Here is a 27,060-nt window from a genome sequence, read left to right as displayed (position 1 = left end):
TTTTGAAAAAAGATAAATAACGTGTAGACACAGAAACGCTTTTCCTCATTGTGGCATGTCCACACTTAACTGCCCTTGCTCACCATGCACGATCCATCATGGTGGGAAAGGGGAGAGCTAGACTGGCCTTTAGCGAAGCCACCTAGTGCCCTGATTTCTGTGCACAGGAAAAGCATGATTTGTGCACAAGACGAGTAGCAAATGCATATTCATGGTAAAGGGGGGGGGGAGATTCTGTGTGCTTTATTTTTTTTATAATATTTTTATTGCATTTTTTCCCCAGTTACAGATACTAAGTCAGGTATATAAAGAAGTAACAGAAAAAGAAAAGAAGAGAGAAAAAAAGAATCATCCTTCCAAAACATTTTTCCATAACCAACCGGACTTCCCCACGTCTCCCTCACCATGCATTCTTTTCAATAAAAGTATCAGCAAATTATAACCTTGTTTCGTACGTTCTTTTGTTCTTTCAAATAATTATATTTTAGGTTTAAAATACTTCAATTTACTTTTACTCTAAAAACAAATGTAATGTTGTTTTAAACATTAGTCCTTTCATTAATATAACTTAATTCCCCATACCATCAAATCTTATTGCTGAAGCTAGATTTTCCAAATCATGCAAATTCTTAACATTCATATAGCTTATAAAATTTTTGTAAATAATCCTTAAATTTTTTCCAATCCTCCTCCATTGTTTCGTCTCCCAAATCTCGGATTCTGCCAGTCATTTCAGCCAGTTCCATATAGTCCATCAATTGCGTCTGCCACTCTTCCAGTGTGGGTAAATCTTGTGTCTTCCAGTATTTTGCGATGAGAATTCTTGCTGCTGTCGTTGCATACATAAAAAAAGTTCTGTCCTTCTTTAACACCTTCTGGCCGACAATGCCCAGGAGGAAGGCCTCTGGTTTCTTGGGAAAGGTGTACTTAAACACCTTTTTTAACTCATTATAAATCATTTCCCAGAAGGCCTTCACTTTTGGACAGGTCCACCAGAGGTGAAAGAATGTCCCTTCAGCCTCCTTACATTTCCAACATTTATTATCAGACAAATGATATATCTTAGCAAGCTTGACTGGGGTCATGTACCACCTGTATATCATTTTCATAATATTCTCTTTCAAGGCATTACATGCCGTGAATTTCATACCAGTGGTCCATAACCTTTCCCAGTCTTCAAACATAATGTTGTACCCAGTGTCCTGAGCCCATTTTATCATGGCTGATTTGACTATCTCATCCTGAGTGTTCCATTTAAGCAGCAAGTTATACATTCTCGAAAGTACCTTAGTCAGATTCTGTGTGCTTTAGTGCCAGATCTGGCAATGTGAACTGCTGCTCCTCTCTGGACATGCCATGGGGATCCCACAAGCAACCGTGATGACGACTGGTGGCATTTGCTTTGTGTTTGTACGTTAACTAAATAATGAGATTCTTCTGGGCTCTAATGAGGATATTTATGGCTTCCTTTAAATTCCTCTTGTCTTTTTTCCCCAGAGACTGGAGAGATAAGCTTCTCCGGAATGACCCTTGGAAAATGGCCGACTCTTCCCCAAAAAGACATAGGACTGAGGGCTATGCAGGGTTTGAATTTCTTCCCCAAAGCTTCCTAGAAATGCTGTGTGTGTCACAAATTATATTCATTCTCTTCTCTCTGTCCTGAGCACGAGGCAGACCTTCATCAAGACTGAACTATCTATTGCCTTTTTTTTTAAATAAAAAGCATGATTAGCTTTAAAAAGAACCCTTTTAGTATCTCTAGATAATACGTTAGAGAGTAATCCTATACATCTACTCAGAAGTAAGTCCCAGTGAGTTAAATGTGACCTACTCCCAAGTTAGTGCATTCAGTACAGGCACACAAACACCTATTTACACAGGGTTACATTTCGAGGTACCACGCACGCCAATGAAAACATGTATATAGTTGTCAGGGGTTTAGGAGCAGAAGCACGGGCAAGGGAGGAAACAGAGAGCGAAGGGGAGGAGGCAGAAGAAAAGATGAGTGACGACGACGACCCGAGATCTCCTAGTCTTTCCAGTGAATCAGAGGATTCACAGAAAGGAGCACCAGTGGCGAGGGCAAGGGGGGAGTCTAGGGGGGCACCCCAGGAAGACAGAGCCAGAGAGGACTCAGGGGGGAGCAGCTGGAAATCGGGACCAGCGTCACCGCCAGGAAGCAGGGAAGAGGAAGGGAGCCAGGGGGGAAGCGCTGGCAGCTCACCACAGGAGGGAGGACATGAGTCAGGAGTGGCCACACCTCCACAGGAGGGAGGACATGAGTCGGGGATGGCCACACCTCCATCGGGGAGCGAAGAAACGGTTGAGAGGAAAGTGGAAGGTTGGGCGCGCGCGCCAAGTTCAAATGCAGAGGAAGGCGGCGCAGTAAGCAGCCCCGAAAGAGAGCCAGGTCCTAAAGCCCGGCGCAAGGAGGCAGGAGGGTCTGGGTCAGCGTCAGAAGAATCCCGGAAGGAAGAAGCCCCGGGGGGTAGAGGGACCCAGAGGAGGACAGTCAGGAGGAAAAGGTGGAGCAAGGCTAGGATATTAAGTTGGTGCACACAGGGCGGAGACTCAGACGGAGCTTCGCCGACCTAGCTACTAGGCGTAGAGTTGCGCGCAGCAGCGTGAGAATGGAAACTGTAATTCAATAAAGACTTTTACTTAATGACCGCTGGCTAGCGTGATCCTCTGTGAGCTAGGATCTTCAAGCAGCTCTGACAGTAAGCTCCGTCTCTACTTGTGGGCATCTACAGCCTCGAGGAGGGGAGAGACACAGGTGCCTACTAGCAAGCTCACGAACGGCAGACGACATGACGGCTGAGCAGCAGATAGAGGAACTCAGAAACGCGGTGGCACAACTGAACGCCGAGGCTCTAGCATCCAGGAAGAGGGAGGAGGAAGCAGCCGCAGCCTGCAGGGATCTCCAGGTCAGGTTAGACGTGCTGACAAAGCAGACACCCCGGCAGGAGGGCATTGGGTTGGCGAGACGGACAGGCGGGCTGGTCTCTCACTTCGATGGGAACCTGCAACAGTATCCCAACTTTAGAGCCGACGTACTGTGCGCACTGCAACTGCTGCATAAAGACTTTAGAGATGAACAAGAGAGAGTGGGGTTCATCATGTCCCATCTGCATGGGGATGCGAGAGCATGGCTACGCAATTTATGGAGAGATAAGGATCCGGCGCTACAGAATGCAGATGCCTTTATTAAAGCAATGGATGGGTGTTTTTTATCAAGTATTGACGTGGATCTTGCACGGAAGGAGGTGCATGGGCTGAGACAAGGGAGGGCCAGCGTCAGGCAGTACCATGCCCGCTTTTTCGCCTTGGTCAGTGCCCTGGAATGGGACAGAGATTCGGCTCCTGTAAGAGACCTCTTTTGGGAGGGGCTGCATAACTCGATTAAAGATGAGATCGCCAGGGGGGAGAGACCCCGAACCACCCAGGAGGTCGTTCAGAGGGCGCTGGCAGTGGGGGTGAGGCTGGAAGGACGTCCGTGGAACAGGGACGAAGGGCGTGGAGGGCGCGAACCAGCCGGGGGCCCCTCCTTCTTTCCCAGGGAAGCAGCGCGGGCGCAATCCACGCCTCCGCCAGGAGGAGGAGCCGAACCTATGGAGGTGGGAGGTGCAAGGGCTCAGTCAGCAACCAGAGCCCTAGCACCAGCAGCAGTGAAAGCGAAGCCTCCTAGAGGGACCAGGAAGTGTTACGTCTGTGAGGAGCCAGGGCATATGGCGAAAGAGTGTCCCCAGAGGCCCCACAAGCTCACTGCAGCCTCAGCAATGGTGACTGCAGCAACACAGCAAGGAGGACCACAGCAGGGAAACGAGGCTGTCTGGCTGGAGGAAGAGGCACTGGGGCCCAGCCAGACGTGTTAGTGACGCAGTCCCCAGCGATTTTACAGCCCGTGAACCCCCTCCCGCCCAAACCAGTAGTGAGGCTCACAGCGTCTCTCCAACTGCCCAATGGAATCACCATGGACGTGCCAATCACCATTGACTCAGGCAGCAATGCGGACTTTATAGGGCAGGACTTTGTCGACAGGCACGCTGTGCAGTTGCTGCCGGCCACACTGCCCCTGCAGGTTGTCACGGTGGATGGCAGGGAGCTGCTCGGGGGGCAAGTGGTGAAGCAGACGCCACCAATGGTGATGCGACTTGGGAATCACAGAGAAATCATCAGCTTCAACGTCACTCGACTATCTGACACGCCCATTGTATTGGGCATGAGTTGGCTGGACAAGCACAGCCCAGCGATGGCTTGGTACCAGAGGCAGCTGACCTTCGGCTCTTCCTTTTGTGCTGAACACTGCATCGTGCCCAGGCAGGAAGGAGAGGAAGAGGAGTCACAGCTGCTGCTAGGCACGCTGCAAGCGATTCCACACAAGTACGCTGAATTTTTGGAAGTTTTCTGCGAGAAGGAGGCAGACAGGCTACCCCCTCACAGACCATATGACTGCAAAATTGACCTGCTGCCGGGGGCGGCGCTGCCGAAAGGGAAACTGTATTCCATGTCAGAGGACGAACTGCAGGAACTCAAAGAGTTCATTGACCATAACTTGCAACGCGGCTTCATCCGGGAGTCCAGGGCAGTGGGGGGCAGTCCCGTATTCTTTGTTAAGAAGCGGGACACGCCCCAGAAAAGACTGGTAGTGGATTACAGGATTTTGAACAGTCTGACTAGGCCATCGGACTTCCCCATGCCCCGTATTGACGACCTCCTCGCAAAGGTACGGAAGGGCAGAGTGTTCACCAAGTTGGACCTGCGGGGGGCGTACAACCTCATTCGCATGCGGGAAGGAGATGAGTGGAAGACAGCCATGTTCACGCCACTGGGGACCTACGAATATAGAGTTATGCCTTTTGGATTGCAAAATGGCTCCCACGTTTTTCAAGCGTTTATGCATCACGTGTTGGCGGGACTTCTCTACAAGACGTGCGTCTGTTTCTTAGATGACATCCTGATCTTTTCGGAGTCGCAGCAGGAGCATGACGGACACGTCAAGCAAGTGCTGAGCAGGCTAAAGCAACATAGGCTCTACGCCAAGCTGGAGAAGTGCCAATTTGACGTGCCGGAGGTGGATTTTCTGGGCTACAAGCTGTCTGACAAGGGGCTCGCCATGGACAGCGCCAAGGTTCGAGCGGTGTTGGATTGGAAGAGTCCGCGCAACCGGAAGGAGGTCCAACGGTTTGTCGGCTTTGCGAACTTCTATCGCAAGTTTATCAAGGGCTTCGCGATGCAGACAGCGGCCATCACTGACACGCTTAGCTCCAAGAAGAAGAAGTTCGTTTGGACAGCGCAGGCGGAGCAGTCCTTTCAGGCACTCAAGCGTCTCTTCGCGTCGGAAGAGCAGCTGCTTCATGTCAACCCCAGCAAGCCGATGAGGGTGGAGACAGACGCCTCGGACAGAGCCGTGGGGGCGGTCCTGTTGCAGAAAGACCCGCAGGGGGTGTGGCGACCGGGAGCGTTTTACTCCAGGAAGCTCAGCAAGTCCGAACAGAACTACACCATCTGGGACAGGGAGTTGCTGGCCATTCACGCAGCGTTCAAGGCGTGGAGGCACTTTCTGATCGGCGCCAAGCACACGGTGCAGGTTTGCACGGACCACAAGAATCTAGAGCACTGGCGCACGGCACAGTTCCTGAACCAGAGGCAGATACGTTGGGCTGAGTTCTTTGCAAACTTCGACTTCTGAATAGAGTATGTCCCGGGGGACACCAACATCATGGCAGACGCTCTCTCCCGTAAGCCACAGTATCTGGAAGACGCAACGCCAGCGGCCGCCATGCACATCTTCGCACCAGCAGTGTGGGCGTGCGCCGCGGCGACCGTGGACCTAGAGGCGGTGCGACGTGCGTTGCAGGAGGACTCCTTCGCACAAGCAAAGATGGCAGAGGTGCAAAGGGGCAAGGCAGCGGCCGACGGTTTCCGGCTACGAGATGGATTGCTCATCCGAAAAGGGGCCATCTATGTGCCGGGAGACGAACTTCGAGCCAAGGTGCTGCAGCAGCTGCACGACGCGCCCACGGCCGGGCACTTTGGCAAGGAGAAGACGGTGGAATTAGTAGCCAGGGATTTCTGGTGGCCTGGAATGAGAGGGGAGGTCGCAGACTACGTGGCGAGGTGCGACACCTGCCAGAGGGCCAAACCAGTGCACAAACCGCCGGCCGGACTGTTGGAACCGCTGCAAACTCCGGTCGAACCTTGGGAAAGGGTGGCGCTGGACTTTGTCACGGATCTGCCCAGCTCAAGGGGCAAGACGGCAGTGCTGGTGGTGGTGGACCTGTTTTCCAAGATGGCGCATTTCATTCCGTGTGCGAAGGTGGCCACGGCGGAGCAAACCGCCAAACTGTTCATAGACCACGTGTTCAAGGTTCATGGTCTGCCACGGTCTATTCTGTCCGACCGGGGGCGGCAGTTCATCTCGAATTTCTGGCAGAAGCTGATGGGCTTCCTGAACGTCAAGATCAACCTGGCGTCGGCGAGACACCCGCAGACCAACGGGCAAGCGGAGCGGGTCAATGCCATCATGCAGCAGTACCTGAGATGTTATGCAAATCAACAGCCTGCGACGTGGGTGGATTACCTACCGCTTGCCGAGTTCGCCTACAACAACACGAAGCACGTGTCCACGGGGGTCACGCCGTTCTTCGCCAACAACGGGAGGCACCCCAGAACCTTCCCGGGACTGGAAAGAATGGGGGAGGGGGAGCCGCAGACAGCAGATGCGTTCGCGTCGGAGCTACAGGAGGTCCACGATCAGCTGAGGCGCCACCTGGAGCTGGCCAAGCACGCATACAAGGTACAAGCGGACAAGCACAGAAGGGTTGGAGAAGAGCTCCACGTGGGAGACTGGGTTTGGTTAGCAGCCCACGCAGTGCCGGCCAGGTCGTTGGCCAAGAAGAAACTAGGGCATAAGCAACTGGGGCCCTACCAAGTCGAAGAGCAGGTCAACCCGGTAGCTTTCAGACTGGCACTTCCGGAGGGTTCCAGAATGCATCCGGTATTCCACAGATCGGTGCTCACTCCCTACAAGGCACCGCACAGGTTCCAGGAACCCGGAACAGCGCCGAGTCCGGTCAGAGACAGAACAGGGCACGCGGAAGTGGCACAGAAGGAGCGCATCAACGAAGTCACTGAGATTTTGGACTCCAGATGGGGGGAAGAGGGGGTAGAATACTTTCTCGCCAAGGAGGGCACCCCGGCCAGTGCGAACAGCTGGGTGCCGGGCTACGCCTTGGACGAACCTCTGCTCAAAGACGAGTTTCATGCCCTCTTTCCCCATAGACCTATGCCAGCAGAATATTTTGACGACTGGCTTTTCACGCCCACACTTTCGGCCAGCACTTTCCGGGGGTTCGACTCGGACGAGGACCCGACACAAGACGTCCGTTCCCCGGAGGGGTCACCCTCGGGATCTGCATCAGAACCCTCGTATTGGTGGGACGATAGGCCAGAGGAGCAGTGGCGCAGACGGTGGCTGGAAGGCCCAGGACGAGCAACACCGACAGGAGGAAGTGAGGGAGAGGCGGACATGGACGTTTTCGGGGACGACCCTGGTTTCGAGCACGGCGGCACAGAGATGGAAGCGGAGGTGACTGTCGTCGACGAGAGCGGGGGGGAAGACCCGGGAGACTTCAGATGGAGGCCTGCCACGGGAAGCGACCGATACCCGACGTTCGTCCCTTTGCAACAGCAGCCCCCAGCTCCAGCACCGGAAGGAGGGGAGGGGGGAATGGGGGGCTTCGAGGGGGGGATGGATGTCAGGGGTTTAGGAGCAGAAGCACGGGCAAGGGAGGAAACAGAGAGCGAAGGGGAGGAGGCAGAAGAAAAGATGAGTGACGACGACGACCCGAGATCTCCTAGTCTTTCCAGTGAATCAGAGGATTCACAGAAAGGAGCACCAGTGGCGAGGGCAAGGGGGGAGTCTAGGGGGGCACCCCAGGAAGACAGAGCCAGAGAGGACTCAGGGGGGAGCAGCTGGAAATCGGGACCAGCGTCACCGCCAGGAAGCAGGGAAGAGGAAGGGAGCCAGGGGGGAAGCGCTGGCAGCTCACCACAGGAGGGAGGACATGAGTCAGGAGTGGCCACACCTCCACAGGAGGGAGGACATGAGTCGGGGATGGCCACACCTCCATCGGGGAGCGAAGAAACGGTTGAGAGGAAAGTGGAAGGTTGGGCGCGCGCGCCAAGTTCAAATGCAGAGGAAGGCGGCGCAGTAAGCAGCCCCGAAAGAGAGCCAGGTCCTAAAGCCCGGCGCAAGGAGGCAGGAGGGTCTGGGTCAGCGTCAGAAGAATCCCGGAAGGAAGAAGCCCCGGGGGGTAGAGGGACCCAGAGGAGGACAGTCAGGAGGAAAAGGTGGAGCAAGGCTAGGATATTAAGTTGGTGCACACAGGGCGGAGACTCAGACGGAGCTTCGCCGACCTAGCTACTAGGCGTAGAGTTGCGCGCAGCAGCGTGAGAATGGAAACTGTAATTCAATAAAGACTTTTACTTAATGACCGCTGGCTAGCGTGATCCTCTGTGAGCTAGGATCTTCAAGCAGCTCTGACAATAGTGGTACCTCGGTTTAAGAACAGTCCTGTTTAAGAACGATTCAGTTTACAAACTCCGCAAAACCGGAAATAGTGTCCCAGTTCGCAAACTTTACCTCAGTCTAAGAATGGAATCTGAATGGTGGAAGGGCACCAGCAGTGGGAGGCCTCATTAGGGAAAGCGTGCCTCAGTTTAAGAACAGTTTCGGTTTAAGAACGGGCTTCCGGAACGGATTAAGTTAGTAAACTGAGGTACCACTGTATTTGGTACACCATTGAAAAAGCCTGCACTCACCCAGTTTGGCCCCCATTCCACCCTTTTTGTGATGTTTTCAGGTCATTTCCAGATTCCGAGCAATGCACGTATGCATGATCACGCACATATCGAATATACTGAATATGCATAAATTCGGGGGTTGCCTGTACTGCATTAGGATTCCTTTATTTAAAATATTTATCAGCCCTCTTGCGGGATACTAGTCCCATCCATTTTGGGACATGGATGCAAATATGCATTCTCACTTGCTCTCTTGGTCTACTAGCTACCTGTTAGCAGCACAACAGCTCCCCTCTACTATCTTGGAAATGGGCACAGTCCATCATTCCTGTCCACTTGTTGCTCCTGTTGTCCAGCAGTATTTAACTAATCTCCTTTTCGGGACTGCTAAGATTTCTTAGGACTTCATATTTGGACCCAGGCCCTAAACGAAAGTTCAATATTAACAGAGTTCACGGTTCCCGCACTCGCAGATCCTCAAACGATCATGTGCAAATGCTTCCTTGCTCATTCATTTTGGTGGCTCCTCTCTCTTCACGCTTTGCTAAGCGAAAGATGGAGCACGAAACATCTCACGTTGCACAAGGAAAATAGGGGGTGGGATCATAATCAAAACAGAACGTTTAAATCAAGTGTGCATAAGAACCAAGAGCAAGTCCCTTTTTATTTATTTAGAGAATTAGCTTCTTGGGCGCAGAATTTGCTGTCTTAAAGCATCGGAATCCAGATCCACATACCACAGGGTGTGCAGCACATCTTCATTTGAAGTTGGGCCATAAAAGTCAGGTCTTATCTCAAACCAGCAAATATGCCGTTAATCTTTATCCCCGTAGATTCTCTCTCTTCCAGAGTGCATCTTTGTGGGGTGCGATTTGCAACCAGTACCCTTAAAAGGTCATTTATTTGGAGCAGAGAGGTAAAGTTGACATTCTTTCCTTGTAGGATAAGGTGTGATGTCAAGAATCCCCGGCTATTGTTGATTCTTTTCATGGGGGAAAAATGCCTTGGGGAACACAATTGGGTTGGGTTGATTCCCGGCTATCGATTTCTATGTCTGCTATAGAGATGGTCATGTAACAGTTGCATCTGAATGGCAAGGCTTCCATAGCCCTGTGCCCAGAAACCACAAAGATCAGCTGATTGCCAACTCATGCAAAGTACTGAGCATGAAACTTTGCAGGGACCATCAACGTATTAACAATGTTTACAAAATCACTATTAACTCAGCTCCATCCTCATCTGCCCCTTGCTATGGTAGCACATGCACAAGTTATGGTAGCACAAGCCAGTGTGGTGTAGTGGTTAAGAGTGATAGACTCATAATCTGGGGAACCGGGTTCGCGTCTCCGCTTCCCCACATGCAGCTGCTAGGTGACCTTGGGCCAGTCACACTTCTCTGAAGTCTCTCAGCCCCACTCACCTCACAGAGTGTTTGTTGTGGGGTAGGAAGGGAAAGGAGAATGTTAGCCGCTTTGAGACTCCTGAAGGGGAGTGGAAGGCGGGATATCAAATCCAAACTCTTCTTCTTCTTCTTCTAATCCAGATCTGTGTTCTCACTTGTCCTTTACATTTTTACCTTGATCCATAGTCTCCAACTGCCCCCCCCCCAAATGCCAGGACTATCACGAAAACCTGTAGGCCATCAGTTTCTCACTTTGTCACATAAAGTACACTTTACCCTACGCACACTTTACCCGACTACGTGCATTCTTGTACATATTACTTGGACGGAAAACTTCATTGCAAAATTCAGAAAAGAGAGAATTTCAACGGACGACTGTGTTTTGGTGTATTCATTGTTTTGGAAAGTTGCTTTCTCCAGGCTCAACCCCATGGACCTGGGAGCAAGCCTCATTCATTTCAATAGGATTTCCTTCTGAATATACCTTGTTAGGCTTAGTTACAGATAGGTAGCCGTGTTGATCTGCCATAGTCAAAATAAAAAAAAAATTCCTTCCAGTAGCACCTTAAAGACCAACTAAGTTAGTTCTTGGTATGAGCTTTCGTGTGCATGCACACTTCTTCAGATACACTGAAACAGAAGTTGCCAGATCCTTCTATATAGTGAGAAGGTGGGGAGGGGTATTACTCAGAAGGGTGGTCAGCTATCTGACAATCACCCATTCCCACCACCCTTCTGAGTAATACCCCTCCCCACCTTCTCACTATATAGAAGGATCTGGCAACTTCTGTTTCAGTGTATCTGAAGAAGTGTGCATGCACACGAAAGCTCATACCAAGAACTAACTTAGTTGGTCTTTAAGGTGCTACTGGAAGGAATTTTTTTTATCTTGTTAGGCTTGTACAGCACCTCTATTTTTTCTTCTCCTTGCTTCTCATTAATGGGAACAGTATCTGCTGAGCTGCAGGGATGCAAACTGCTAACATGCCAGCCATTTCTCCACACCCTTATTAATTTATTTACAGTGCTTAGATTTCAACATACATAATACACAGGCATGCCTATCCCAGGCTTCAGGCATCTGACAAATAATTAAAAATCCAGTCCAACAAAACCACTAATAGCCTCTATAAATCACCTTGTCAAGTTCAGTTCTCCTGTCCCCTCCTAGTTGCTAAATATTACCCGGCTTTGATAGTTAGACAGGGCTCCTTTTCAGGTGGGAGTGTTGGAAACTGTTCTCTGCAACTCCTAGATGTTTGGTTCTAATGTTTGGAACTGTAGTCCAATAGCAAAACAGTGTAAAATATAGAAAACCCAGATAATGCTTCATTCTCTCTCTGCTCTTAGTAACTCGAACCACTCTCTGTATATTCTTGACTCCACACACTACAACAAATACTGTTATTAAGGAATAATTAACAGCTGATCAGATGTCAGTTTGTGCTCCTTGAGTTGGTGGCTGTGGAATGCCCTACATGGTTTTATACACATATAATGATTTTAACCAGTTGCCATTGTCTGATTTATTGAATCCACGCTTATCTGATTCTTACGTTATAACAATAACATAAATATGTTATTGTTATATTTATCGTCAACTTTTTACTACGTATTTTATTTTACTTTTTTGGCTATCTTGGCTATGGGGGGTATAAACTAAAATGAATTATATATAGTATTTTGCTGGGGGGTGTTAATACAGTCATACCTCATGTTACAGACGCTTCAGGTTACGTGTTTTCGTGTTACGGACCACGGGAAACCCAGAAATACCGGAACGGGTACTTCCGGGATTCGCCACTCATGCATGTGCAGAAGCGCTAAATCACACTTTGTGCCTGTGCAGAAGCACCAAATTTCACCGGTGCCTGCGCCGATGTGGTGCTTCATGATGCGAACGCTGTGGGTTGTGGGCGTGCCTCCATCACAGATTACGTCCGCAACCTGAGGTTCCACTGTATATCACTTCCCCAATCTTTGGATACACTTTCTTTGATACAGGGTGGCTCTGTTAGAATAGCAATAGGTATGCAATTGTTATGGGTAAGGTAAAGGTAAAGAGACCCCTGATCATTAGGTCCAGTTGTGACCAACTCTGGGGTTGCGGCGCTCATCTCGCTTTATTGGCCGAAGGAGCCGGCGTACAGCTTCCGGGTCACGTGGCCAGCATGACTAAGCCGCTTCTGGCGAACCAGAGCAGTGCACGGAAACACCGTTTACCTTCCCGCCAGAGTGGTACCTATTTATCTACTTGCACTTTTGACGTGCTTTCGAACTGCTAGGTTGGCAGGAGCAGGGACCGAGCAACGGGAGCTCACCCCGTCACGGGGATTCGAACCGCCGACCTTCTGATCGGCAAGTCCTAGACTCTGTGGTTTAACCCACAGCGCCACCCGCGTCCCTTATTGTTATGGGTGGTTTAGGTCAAATCCAAACTAAGACTGCAATCCTAAATCCACATGTCTCCTGGGAATAAGGTCCACTGAATTTGACAGGGCTTACTTTTGAGTATAAATAATTAGGATTGCAGCCTAAATTAGTTGCACCTAGATCCGACTGAAAGCAATACAACTTAAGCAGTGGGGGGAGGGAGGTGTCTGTGCTCACCATAAAGTTGTTAAGCTCCCCACAAGACCTAGAACTCTGATCAAGGGGAAGGCGGGGATGGACAGAGGGGCCTGAAGTAGGGAAACTAACTCCTGAATAGGGCTGTAGCAACTGAGCCGAGAGCAAGCTTTGCATCAGAGAGAGGACTTGAACACAGATCTCTCCAGTCTTAGACTGATGCTCTAACCACTACACTGCACTGGCTTAGAAGTCTCCTTCTGCCAACCAAATTCTATGCCATCACTGTTATCTATATTTGCAGCCTTATAGGAGCAATCATGACTTGGATTCTTCCCCTGGTCTGTCATCTACTTACTGTATTAATTACAGCGTGGCTGATTTTGTCTGAATTGCTGTTTTGCCCTTAGGAGGTGAAAACACAGACGTACTTCTGCTTTTAATTTTAGGGTGTAATAAATTCTTAAAAAGCTGGTTACAAGACACTTTCATGGTTTACAATATTCCATCCAATTAGCCATGTTGAGAGTAGCAATTTCCTTTAAAAAGAATGATAAAACTGATGCCGAAAACAAGAATGTGATGGCTGAAGCTGCCATATATATTTTTACTTCTTTAAAAGGCAACCACTTTGAAGAGAAAATAAATTCAGCTCAGAAAGATGCCCAGCAATGGATTCTCTAACATGTGCTTTTACATATATTACAGAGAAAATTATGATAGTTCTCTCAACACAAGATTGGCTTTTTAAAAAAATGCTGGCCTGTCCTTGTTTGTTTGCAAGTGTAGATGTTCTAAATCAGTTTTCTGATTATATTAAGGGGATATTTGCTTTTCTGGATCTGATGTTTTTATTTTTCTCTTCTCCCTTCTTGTGTAACACTGAACTCCTTTTGTTCTCTTCCTTCTCAGCTTAATGCATATTTCATTCTCCCTTTTTTGAATTCTCTCTGCCTTTGTTCAGCTGGATTGAAAATGCTGATGGTGATTAGTCTTTTTTTAAAAATGTGTATAGTTTGTGCTGTTTGGGGGGGAAAGAGAGACCAAAGAGAGACCAAAGAAGAGACCAAGTAAAGTTGGACAGAATATGGTTATAAAATAAAACAGGGGGGAACAGAACAGAAAAATAGCCAAAGTAATTAACACATAGGTAAAGGTAAAGGGACCCCTGACCATTAGGTCCAGTCATGACCAATTCTGGGGTTGCGGCACTCATCTGGCCGAGGGAGCCGGCGTACAGCTTCCAGGTCATGTGACCAGCATGACTAAGCCGCTTCTGGCGAACCAGAGCAGCGCACGGAAACACCATTTTACCTTCCCGCCGGAGTGGTACCTATTTATCTACTTGCACTTTGATGTGCTTTTGAACTGCTAGGTTGGCAGGAGCTGGGACCGAGCAACGGGAGCTCACCCCATCGCAGGGATTCGAACCGCCGACCTTCTGGTCAGCAAGTCCTAGGTTTAACCACAGCGCCACCCGCGTCCCTCAATTAACACATTGTAAGATGCAATAGTAGGAGTTATTGAAAAGGAGCACAGCTGAAGATAAGACACGGAAGACCCATGCTTTGATTAAAGATGGCAAAATCCAAGATCCTCATAAAAAGAAAAGCAATGCATTTGTAGGTTTTAGCCAGTAGATGTTGTGACTGTATAGTCTGTTATATTCAATACCCTGAAACACACTTCTCTCACACATTTTAGCTGGGGTTTTTTTTTTTTTAAATGATGTTTATAATACCTGTTTTCCACTACAGTGGTACCTCGGGTTACATATGCTTCAGGTTACAGACTCCGCTAACCTAGAAATAGTACCTCAGGTTAAGAACTTTGCTTCAGGATGAGAACAGAAATCGTGCTCTGTCAGCGGGAGGCCCCATTAGCTAAAGTGGTACCTCAGGTTAAGAACAGTTTCAGGTTAAGAACGGACCTCCGGAATGAATTAAGTACTTAACCTGAGGTACCACTGTATCAGGAAAAGTAAGGTTGTTTGTATGTTGTGTCTGCGGCCTAGAAATTTAGACAAAAGTTTGTGCCCATGATATTGAGTGTCATGGTGTCTGAGAAACCGGAAGGTCCCATCACTCATCACCTGTAGGCCAAACTGAGACGCATGCTAGGTCAAATTTGGTCTGTGGGTTAGAAGTTTATCACCCCTGCTCTAGCCTCAGAAACCCAGGGTTGGCAGGCTTAGATGTGGGCAGATGCTCTTTGTCCCTTCGTATCTGTTCCTTCCACACAGGAATTACTGTTAGTCTCCCTTTTAGCTTTCTGTTGTTTCCCTGAGCAATTAATCTGTCTGCCTTCCTTCAGCCACCGATGCCTGTGCAGGACTCAGAAAACCATATATCCTGCTTTGCCCAAGTTTATGTACCACAATTCTTAAAGCAGCTGGGTACCAGGTGAGAATGAGACATCCCATTTAAACAGATTTCCTTAAAGTCACTTAGAGATTCATGCACACACTGGACAAAACAGCTTCATTGTGATTTTTTTTCCATTTTATGAATGCATTAAATCCAGATGATTTACTCATGGAGAAACTCCCTAGCAGCGAAAGCAATGGAAAATAGTTGTATGGAAGCGTTGACCATTCTTGTCACAATAATAAATGAACAATATATACGTAATGAACAATATATATATATGTAATGAATGATGCTTTACAGGGTTAAAGAAAAAGAAAAATGGTGTAAAAAAATAAAAAGTACCAAGGTGGAAGTAATCTAATTAGACACAACAATACAGTAAGAGTAAATTTTCTGAGGTCTTAGAACAAAGGAAGGAAGTCAATTTGTGTTTATGTATGTAATGATATGGTTTTTTTCTGTAGATGTGTGCTTTTTTGTTTTTGTTTAGTTTAGTTTTGTTTCCTTTGTTTTTTTCCCTTTCCCTTTTCTGTTTTTCCCCCCTATATGTTCCGGGGATTTTTGTTTGTATAGTATTATTTTGGATTCAATGTTTGTAATCTTTGTTATGATTCTGCATTGAAAATAAAAAATTATTAAAATAATAATAATAATAATAATAATAATAATAATAATAATAATAATAAATGAACAACAACCCCAGTTTGTGAACTGTATCATCCTGTTTGTAGCCATTCCTCACTTACATTCCTCACTTTAATTTTATCGTTTTTGCTACTTGCCTTTCAAAAAAAGTTGAGTGCAGCACAATCCTACGCATGTTTACTCTGAAGTATAGCCCGCTGTTCGCAATGAGGCTAATTCACTAGCAAGCATGTCTAGAATTGCAGCCTTTTTCTTCTGTCTGATAGCTACATACAGATGTCTGCAACGCACACCACCAGAAGAGTTCCTTTGTGAACTAAGCGCATTTTCTGGCAACTGGCAATTTGTCTTCGCTTGTGTTGTGTCAGTGGTGAGTTTTCAGTTAACCAGACTCTGAGATCTTATCCTTCCAGCCTTGTCTATTTACTGCATGCAACCTCATCAGACGGAGACAAGTTTGAATCGTAAATTTCCTGCAGTAAAGATGGTGGCTTCTTGCCCACTGTCAATAAAATAAAATAAGTCAGTGACCAGGTTGGTGGCACACTTTGTCTGCTTGTAGGACTCCACCACAACACGGACCCTCTGTCACAGTTTGGGGTTGAGCTTGGGCTTATCTTCAGCTTCTCCTAAGCCTTGAAAGGAGCTAAAGATAAACCCTCTCCACATCTGCCACTTCGATGTCAGCGTGGCAGTTTGAGATAAAGGGCTTGAAGGTCACCAACTCGTCTGTTGTTCAGCAACGACCATGGAGGATTTCTGTAAAGGAATGAAACATAAATACTAGGCATGTTGTGGTTAGAAATGCAATGGCAAGGCTGTTGGACCTATCTCAGAGCTGCTTTCTGCGGAGCAAATGGAACATATGGCACGGTTGACATATTTCAAACAGGGAAAATCCAGACAGAAAAATTGTTGGGCTTTTTCGGGCAAAGAAGTTTTAAGGAAAATTGCCAAAACCGACACGGGTTGCCATATGTCCGGATTTCCCTGGACATATAAAAAACCTATTTCCACCTGGGCGTTGCTTCTGACTGCAGTATTCTGGATATGGCTGGGAAATTTGGACCCATACAGTGGTGTAGCGTGGGGGGTGCAGGGGGGCCCGGCTGCACCGGGCACAACATCTGGGGGTTAGGGTTAGGGGGCGCAAATCCATGGGTTAGGGGGCGCAAATCCACGGGTTAGGGGGCGCAAATTACTTGCCTTGCCCCGGGTGCTGACAACCCACGCTACGCCACTGGACCCATAGCAATCCTAACATAGCTGGGGGGGGGCTATCTGGTTTTTTTGCCCCGGGTGAAGCCTCCAGAAGGGCGCATTGAGGCTCCCAGCATATTCTGATGAAGGGGGTGAGCTTTGTTCCACATGTTAAATTTCTGAAATAAATTTCTGAAATATTTGGCAGGGTAGGGGGCAAGCCTGGCGGGGAGCTGCTTCCCCACCCTCCTCAAATATCATGCAGTTAACTATGTTCAGAACTGGGGTTTCTGGGTTACACTGACATAAAACCGCTTGTTTTTAGAGACTCAGAACTTGTAGTTCTCTGAGGGACAGGGCACAGCGCTCCCAGGCTGCAGCTCTGCAGATGGCCGCCTTCACCCAGCCAAAGCTGCAGGGAACTGGAAGCAACAACCTGAAAACCTTGCCCTGGTTTGCTCCTTCTTAGGGGTGGGATAAGGAGAGGGAGCGAGGAGAAAAAAAGGAAGGAAGGAAGGAAGAGCTTTCTCCAGGCAAGCCAGCAATATCTTCCCTGTAGAAGCCGCAGTGTGTGTGAGAGTGAGAGATGTTGTGCGGATGCCTGATGATCGTCTTCCAAAGCAACTACTCTATTCCGAACTTAAAAATGCGTAATGCTGGTGGTCAACAAAAGAGGTTTAAAGACTGTCTCAAGGCAAATCTAAGAAAACACTGACAACTGAGAAACACTGGCCTGTGAGCACTCCAGTTGGAGAACAGCCTTTACCAAAGGTGTCATGGGCTTTGAAGACACTTGAACTCTGGACGCAAGGGAGAAAAGTGCTAAGAGGAAGGCACACTTGGCAAATCCACACCATGATCAACTCCCGCCCGGAAACCAATGTCCCCACTGTGGAAGGACGTGTGGATCCAGAATTGGCCTCCACAGTCACTTACGGACTCATTGTTAAAAGCATGTTTATGGAAGACAATCTTACTCAGCTATGAGTGATCGCCGAAGAAGAAGAAGAAAGAGAAGAACAGTTTACACTGAAATATGGAACCATCCAGTATTGTACAGAGTGGGTGGTGACCCTATGGGGCAGGCAGGAAGAATATCTTCGTATGTCGAAGGACTGGATGGGATCAGGTCTCATACTTGTATTCTATGCATTTTTTCCCAGAAAAAAAAGGTGCCAGACCTCACCTGAACTTCTTTCCACTTGTTCTTAGAATGGCAATGGCATCCACCTGAGAGATGCCAGAGCTGTGCTCCTGTGAGCTCCAGCTGAAGAAAAGAAAAAAAGCCTTGCATGTAATCTATACGAATTATTTAGTCAAGGAGCACCCCCCAAGGCTGTCATCTATGTTGGCATATCATTTGCTAAATGGAGGCAGCCAAAGGATATTAACTCAAGGGTAATAGGCAGAAATGTGCTTGTGATCATTAAAGTGGGGCACACTGTGTAAACAAATGTCACAGCCAGACTTGTTACAGTGCAGGAACAATTTGGTCTCGAGTGAAAGAAATGGGAGGAAAATGATGATAGGAAGCCCTTACAGGGCTCTGGGGAAGGATGAGAAAGCAGAACAGGAAATGTTTGTGCAGATAAAGGAAGCCTGCAAAAGCAGCCAGGGCAGGGATTGCAGGAATTTCAGTCTGCTTGTCATCAAGTGGAATGGCAATTAAGAAACCTTAAGAAGCAAGACGTACTACTTTCTTTACTGCACGGTCCAAAAGTAGACATAGTTTGAAACGCTAAACTTACGAGGTTCCACGTTTGCCTCCCAAACACTTCAAAATAGCTCAGCTCTGAAATAGACGGTTTGTTGACCTCTTGGGGTCATACTCCATGGCTGATCTGTTTTCTCAGGCTTTGTGGAAATAGCTGAGGGGGTTGGTTTGCTCTAAGAGGATGAGAGATTTCAGGGCTAACTTGGTTGTTTCTCAGCTAGAGGGAAAGGGATGGGGACAAGAAAGATTAGTTGTGGGACTGGAGTACTGCTTTATTTATGGCAAGCTGCCCTAGAGTACTTTATATTGTGGGGTGGCAGAAATGTCATAAATACATTGTATTTATTTTTCAGCAACAAATTAGGGAACATTTGTTTCTCTTTTTGTCCATCACTGACAATGAGCACCCCAGTGGGTGGCCCTTTTTCCAATTTGCTCCCAGAAACTGTATTCTGTAGATACTTAGCCATTTTCTCTTTGCCGCTTGCTTCCCGATAACGCGTGCAAAAGCGAATCATTTCCCAAGATAAAAAAATGGTTTCCGGAGCAATCTTTGTTTGCCGTGTAAGAACAGTGCTAATTTCTGTCCTTGGGAGTCTTGCACTGAATTAAGCAAGCGTTGATTGTGTCAAGACGGCAATGATGCAGATATTTTTCGTAAGTGGCATGGCAGAAGCAAAATGTACACATTTAATTGCTGTTCTGTCTAGTTCTGCAGGGACTTCTCTAACCCAAAACCTGTGCTTTTGTACCTACAGCTACATGTAGAAACAGTGACAACACAGGGTGTGGGGTTTTTTCTCTTTTTCTCTTTTGGCAATCAACGAATTCTCTTTCAGATATACAGGGCTCATCCTTAAACTGGAGGATTTGAAGATGCCTGTGTCTCTATTTTTTATCCTTCCACGGGACATCCACATGACACCCTGTCATGGACTGGCAGGGCCTTCTTAAGCATGGCACCCCCCTTTCCCAGAGTTTTTTAGGGAGGACGGTGCTGCCAATGGGGCTGGAGGAGGCGGGCAGCGGCTGGAGGGCGACTCCTCCGGTGGGGAAGAGGCAGAGACTGGACACAGCGCCTCCTGGCTCAGATGGACAATTTGTGCTGCGGTGGCCATGGCAGACAGGCTCCGGGTACGGCGCTGCTTCGGCGTGGCATGGTGGAGGCGGGCGAGGGCCATGAGCTGATGCCAGAAGGTGTCCTGTCCAGCCTCCATCTCTTCCCTAGTGCCCTCCAGAACTTGGCGCCCCGGCGCCCCGCGCCACTACCCTCTACGGGTAAGACGCCCCTGTGGACTGGTTGGACCCAGAGGAATGGTGGGAGGAACCAGCTGGGAGAACCACCCAGGGAGTATTAGTGGGACAGCAGTGAGCAGTCAGAGGGAGAAGACAGAGCAGACTGGGGAGAGGCGATGTTGGAAGCTGAGGAGGTAACAGGGTTTAGTGAGCTGGGAGAGTCTGTGACAGAGAGCAGTGCAGAATCAGAGGCAGAAGATGAAGAAGGAGAATGGAATGAGGGAGGCCAAGACATGAGTCACAGGTGATGAGTTCCCCTCTCCCCTTGTCTCCCTATCCAGAAGAGGCATGAAAAGCCCTGGAGAGGAGGGAACTTAGACAGCTGGGAGGAGGTGAGGACCTTTAGCCTCGGCAACTGATTTTCATGGAGGTAGACAACCAGGAATGAGCTGCTCTGCTCATTAGGCCTCACACTCAAGCAAGTAGGTGGAGATCACGTTTTTGCTAATAAAGAGTTAACTCCATCTTTGAACTGTGTGATTACTGACTGGCAGGCTCTTGTGACACATCCCTTGCATCCTGAACTTTCCTGATTCGCAGATAATCCAATGAGGGAAGAAAGGCCAATATGTGTGGGTGGCCTTTTTAACATGGGCGGTGATATTTCATGCTTTCTTTTTTAGTCCCATTTGTTGTTTTCCAGCACTAAGTTGCTTGCTAAATATGTACCCGGAGGAAAGTCCCCATTTTCCTGCTTGACCACTGTTTACACTTCTCTTAAATGTTTGACAACAAATTCTTCTTGTCTTAGCCAAGGCCTGTTGCACGGAAATTGCTATTACATGGAGCCCAGCTCTGGAGCAGACCAAAAAACATTCACCTCCGTTCTTCTACAGCTTGGTAGCTATTTCTTTAAGCAAGGGGTGCAAAGCCCCATGCAGTTGATGGGCTGGATCCAAAAGGTTTGAGGATAACTCAAAAGGATTTTGACAGGAAGGAATTGCACCATGGCTTCTGAATATTGAAGGGAAAACCAAACAATATAAACTAGGGTTGCCACATTTCAAAATGTAAAAACCAGGACACCCCGAAAATTGTTCCTGAGCTTTTTAAAGACAAAAATTCCAAAAAAGTGATTTTTCAATTGACTTGCCTAAGATTCAGGATAAAGCGCCGGAAGTCAATTCCACCTTTGAAATCCTGGGAATGTCTAGATGTATGGCAGGCCTATGATATGTAATTCAGTGCCCAAGTTTTATGGGGTCGTTTTCAATGTCCTCTGCCTGTTTGGTTTTTAGTGGTCCAGGTTTGGCCAGCCAACTCAGCTGAAATCAATAAACCAATTTCTGAACTGAAAGGATCCTTAAAAACTGAACCTTATATATATGCTTTATAGCTGTTTGGGATTGCATTAGGCCCATACATTGAAAAGTGGGTTATACTTACAACCAACTATACCAGGGATGGCGAACTTGTTGCCCTCCAGCTGGTGTAGGAAAACTGTCCCATCAGCTCAAGCCAGCATGGTCAATGGTCAGGAATAATGGAAATTGTGGCCTTCTAGATGTTGCTGGATTCCAGGTCACTCAACATTTCCCTAGGGAATTGTAGTGCAAAATCTGGAGAAACATAGGCATATACTACTATACTGGATCACTCTGGGATCTCGGAGACGTCTCAGTAACAAAATGTCTTTAGTCTAATATCCTCTTAACTCAGCCTTGTTGCTTCTTCTCAATGCAAATTCCACTGTCCACTTGATGAGAAAGTGGTAGTGTTTTCCCTCCCTCAATCCATTTAATCTCACTGCATATTCTTTAAAAGGAATTGTTGTTGTTGTTTAGTCGTTTAGTCGTGTCCGACTCTTCGTGACCCCATGGAACAGAGCACGCCAGGCACTCGTGTCTTCCACTGCCTCCCGCAGTTTGGTCAAACTCATGCTGGTAGCTTCTATGACACTGTCCAACCATCTTGTCTTCTGCCGTCCCCTTCTCCTTGTGCCCTCCATCTTTCCCAACATCAGGGCCCTTTCCAGGGAGTCTTCTCTTCTCATCAGGTGGCCAAAGTATTGGAGCCTCAGCTTCAGGATCTGTCCTTCCAGTGAGCACTCAGGGCTGATTTCCTTCAGAATGGAGAGGTTTGATCTTCTTGCAGTCCATGGGACTCTCAAGAGTCTCCTCCAGCACCATAATTCAAAAGCATCAATTCTTTGGCGATCAGCCTTCTTTATGGTCCAGCTCTCACTTCCATACATCACTACTGGGAAAACCATGGCTTTAACTATACGGACCTTTGTTGGCAGGGTGATGTCTTTGCTTTTTAAGATGGAATAAAGGAATAATAGCATTGAATGCTGACTGTAGAGTTATCTCTTTCTCTCTTTGCTTTCTACATCTAATCCTTTACTGTACAGGTTGCAAACTGTACTATCTTTTAATCAGAGAGTCAACCTGTTTTCCATCCAAAGACATTTTATCATCATGCCAAGTTATCTTTAAAAAAGAAGAAAGGGAGGCATGTCTGTTTGTATTTAATACATATGAATGCTGCCCTCGTGGCCTGCCCTTCTAACCACAGCTCTTTATTTATCTACAGACTAGATGGAAAATAAGACAAATTCACATTTTTCTCTGGTCTAACCCTGACAGTCTGCCTCATTCCTGATCTCCGGTGGGACTTCATGTTGAAAGAAGAGAGTCGTTTGGCAGGAAAGCCTATTCAGTGTTAAGTCTATGTACCAAATATAACACACTTTTTGTTCGTCGATTGCTTGTGCGTTGCTTAGTTTTTTTAACTGACTGAGAAGATGCTCTCTGTTGGGATTTTGAAAGGTGTGTGGACGCATTTGGGGCAAGTTGTCTTTTGGCACAACCCTCCAGTCCTCATGGCCAACTGCCACAAAGCCTAAAAATGAACAACAAGGCCCTGTGGTTCCTTCAAAGATGAATCCATCATTATGGCATAGTATCATCTTTCATAGACAAGAGGCCAGGGTGGGGGGAATAGCAGGAAGCACTACAATCAGGTGTCACACAACGCCACAAGTCCACTTTCCCTTGTCATTCAAATGACATTATGGGACTGTGCCTCCTCCTACCTCATTGGGGCAAGACTTACTGCAAAGGGTTGCTGTTAAGTTGTGGGTGAACATATCAGATGACGCAGTGATTCTTCAAACAGCTCGTTTATTCACAGGCCAGGACAGAACTGAACTGAAGGGTTCAGCCAGCCTGCTTATATAGAGCTCCACTACAACGTAACAGCAACCACTTTCTGTAACTATCCAATCACTGAATGTCACTTTCAATCCCTTATTTGCATATGTGGACCTGAGTGAAAACTATCTACAGTATCCCCCTGCTGGCCCAGGGTGAGAACTTCAGTACATGACAGTTGCTATGATCTGAGCTGTTTGGCTTTCGCTGACATCGGGTGACTTATTGTTTTATTGCTGACCTGCGCCTCAATCCAGCTCCAGACACCCAGTGAGCTTCATGGCTGAGTGGGGATTCGAACCCTGCTCTCCCAAGTCCTAATTCAGCACTCAAACCATTGCACCACGCTGGCTTCCCTTTGCTAGCTGTCCCCTGCCCTGAAATTCTCCTCCATCAAATTGGCTCTGGCCCGACCGGTGCTTCAGAGAGAATCACAGAATTGTAAAATTGGAAGTGACCCCAAGGCTCATTTAGTCCAACCCCCCGTTCTCCCATTCCAGCTTTGGTTCCTGTGTTCCTGCATCCTGCAGTCCCTGACCTCCATTGGACTTGCTCCTGACTGTGGACTCGCCAGTTGGACTGCCACCAGCGCCATCGTCCTGGCATGTCGGTTCTGGACTCTTGCCACCCACTCCCTGGATCGTGACACCCGACAATGCAGGAATCTCAGCTAAAGCATCCATGACAGATGACCTCCAAAGACCTCCAAAGAAGGAGAGTCCACAACCTCCTGTGGGAGACAAGTAGCTCTTACTGTCAGAAAGTTTTTCCGTAATCTCCTTTCTTGTAACTTGAAGCCATTGGTTCAAGTCTTACCCTCCAGAGCAGGAGAAAACAAGCTTCATCTTTCTCCCCTGTGACAGCCCTTTAGATAATTGAAGATGGCTAGCATATCTTCTCTCAGTCTCCTCTTTTCCAGGTTAAACATACCCAGCTCCTTCAAGCGTTCCCCATAAGGCTTGGTTTCCAGACATCTATAGAACCACACTGTTAGCGTCCTTACATATGATGTTTATCTTCTAGGTTTTTTTATTGTGTAGTGCTGAATTCTTTTCTATATTCCTATTAACACTTTTTTTAAAAAATATATATATATTTATTAACCTTTCAAAATTTATACAAAAAAGACAAAAAACAAAAATACAAAAATTAAAAACACATATAATTTCATTCACTTATTTTCTTTTAACTTATTTCTCGGACCTCCTCATACCTCCCCTTTTTGTATTCCAATTCAAATTATTCATTCAGCAAATCCTCACCCTCAATTTTCACTTAATTTTACACCTTTCTTTCTTCTTTCCCCCCCAATTATCTTAATCATTACAGTTGATAACCGCTTTGATTCAGTCCAACATCAATCTAACATTCACTAATTTTATAATATTTCCCAAGATAGTCCTTGAATTTCTTCCAATCTTCTTCCGCCGTCTCTCTTCCCTGGTTTCGGATTCTGCCAGTCATTTCTGCCAGTCCCATGTAGTCTATCACCTTCATCTGCCATTCTTCCAAGGTGGGTAGATCTTGTGTCTTCCAGTACTTTGCGATAAGTATTCTTGCTGCCGTTGTTGCGTGTATTAACACTTTAATCCCACTTCATCTTTCAAGTAGTTTGAAGTGGTGTGCATAGCTCTCCCTCTTTTCCTTAAAATTACCCTGAGAGGTGGGAGAGGCTGAGAGAATGAATTGCCCAATGGCATCAAGTCTAATCTTTAAGCTGTAGTCCAGCACTCTACGAAATCTAAGGTCCAGAAATTACTACTTATAATGCTGTGGTCCAGAGAGTAAAGACACAACTTAGAATGGTGGAACAGGGTTCAGGAAGTCAGAGAAACATACTGACATAAAGTCGCAAAACCCACCGCCAGCCCCCCACCCTGATTTCAACCCAGGCATGGGGAGCATCTGGTGAAATCAGAGTCCCTAGGGTAGCATATATCCACCACCCTGTTCTATATGCAAGCCCTGGTCAGCTCAGTCTGTGCATGTAAACAACATGCAGGGTGGCAAAGAACACACAGGCACAGCAAATACAAGGTCCTGTTTCCCAGAAACTACTGTATTATATTCGGTAACAGAGCAGGGAGAGAGATCGGGTGGGATACAGATCAGTTCTTCTCCATTGCCAGACCTCTGGTTTGGGTGGCTACACATGGATGGATAAAACATTGGCTGCTATTTTTAAGTCGCTGGAAATTCTTTCTTCCCCACATCCTGGCAGCACATATTTGAAGGGTGTTTATTCTTCAACAACGCACAGCAACAGCACCATCTAGTGACCCTCTCATTGCCTGTGGTGTGCATTTAAAGACCGCACATGCAATTCTCCTTGCCTGGTGTCATCAGACTAAGGCTCAAGTTATTTACTAGGTCACCTGAATGCTGCTTCTTGTGTGTCATCATGAAGGCATCACACAGGTCACAATTAACTGGACTGTCTTGGGAACAAAACAGGCTCATGAAACCAGCAATCCATGTGCGTTTAGACTAGGCAGGTTGCAATATAGCTTTATTGCCTCCCCTTCTCGCAGCAGGAGACAGGCAGGGCCAAGAGAGAGACTTGCGCGGGGCTTCTTCCTTGAGCAAGAAATTGAACCCGGGTGTCTTTGGCCCCAAGCCAGCATCCCACCCTGGGGAATACATTGGCTCAATAGCTGGTCTTAAACCGAGGTAAGCTTGGACTACTGCAATGGGGCTACCCTTGAAGGTGACTTGGAAACTACAACTAGAATGCGGCAGCTAGACTGCATACTGGGGGCGGCCGCCGAGACCACATAACACCGGTCCTGAAAGACCTACATTGGCTCCCAGTACATTTTCAAGCACAATTCCAAGTGTTGGTGCTGACCTTTAAAGCCCTAAACGGCCTCGGCCCAGTATACCTGAAGGAGCGTCTCCACCCCCATCGTTCTGCCTGGACACTGAGGTCCAGCGCCGAGGGCCTTCTGGCGGTTCCCTCACTGTGAGAAGCAAAGCTACAGGGAATCAGGCAGAGGGCCTTCTCGGTGGTGGTGCCTGCCCTGTGGAACACCCTCCCATCAGATGTCAAGGAAATAAACAACTATCTGATTGGGAAATTCCCTGTATTGGGAAATTTTAAATGTGTGATGTTTTATATTTTTTATGTTCTGTAAGCCACCCAGAGTGGCTGGGGAAACCCAGCCAGATGGGCAGGGTGGAAATAATAAAATTATTAATTAGTACACACAGCCCACCTGTCATGGATGCTTTAGCTGAGATTCCTACATTGCGGGGGGTTGGACTAGATGACCCCTGGAGTCCCTTACAGCTCTATGATAATAATGGTAAACAGAAAATGGAAGCTGCAGATATGATCACAAACAAGGTAAGGAGAGCTCTGTTAGGATTCCATGATGGTAATAAGGGGGATACTTTTTGTCCCAGACGGCGGCATTCAGTGATACTGAACCCCTAAACTTGGGAGACTCAGCTCTAACGGCTCCTTGCCACTGACCTTCACCCCTCCTATTTCACGACTATGGCCGATTCTCTTTTAGAGACATGTCACCGGTTCTTCATCACCGCATCTGGTGGCAGTGAGTTCCGCGAGCGAGTTACGGTTGGGGGAGAGATTAGTAATCCAAGGCAGCCTTTCAAAAAGTGCTGGGCACGCGGGAGTGGGGAAACGATCGGCTTGCTTTTGGTTTATTATGCATTTTGTGTTTTTATGTTGCGACCACCCTGAGACCCGCGGGTATAGGGCAGCATACAAATTGAATAATGATAAAGTCAAACCATATAACGCGCGCCCACAAAGCCACCAGAACTGTGCACCACTTAAATATGCAGATATTCTATTTTATCCATAATTTTAAATCCAGGCGCGTGTGCCAAGAGATGCATGCGTGTCTTTTCTCGGTGCCCGCCCCCCGGCCTAGGCGT

The 27,060-nt window shown here is 47.5% G+C and overlaps 1 protein-coding gene across 1 annotated transcript in view; it reads left to right on the top strand.

The window, feature by feature from the left end:
* The first annotated feature begins 5,369 nt into the window (after positions 1-5,369).
* The window catches only part of HERPUD2 (HERPUD family member 2), a 39,541-nt gene continuing 17,850 nt past the window's right edge, over positions 5,370-27,060 (top strand). Inside the window, exon 1 of the mRNA XM_083468876.1 lies at positions 5,370-5,377. The gene's annotated coding sequence lies outside the window, so the exon portion shown is untranslated. The remainder of the gene's footprint in view (positions 5,378-27,060) is intronic.

The sequence above is a fragment of the Podarcis liolepis genome, assembly GCF_965112155.1.
Source record: "Podarcis liolepis genome assembly, chromosome: 12".
Lineage (NCBI taxonomy): Eukaryota > Metazoa > Chordata > Lepidosauria > Squamata > Lacertidae > Podarcis > Podarcis liolepis.
The sequence above is the reverse complement of the archived record's forward strand: the minus strand, read 5'-3'. Positions and strand labels throughout refer to the sequence as shown.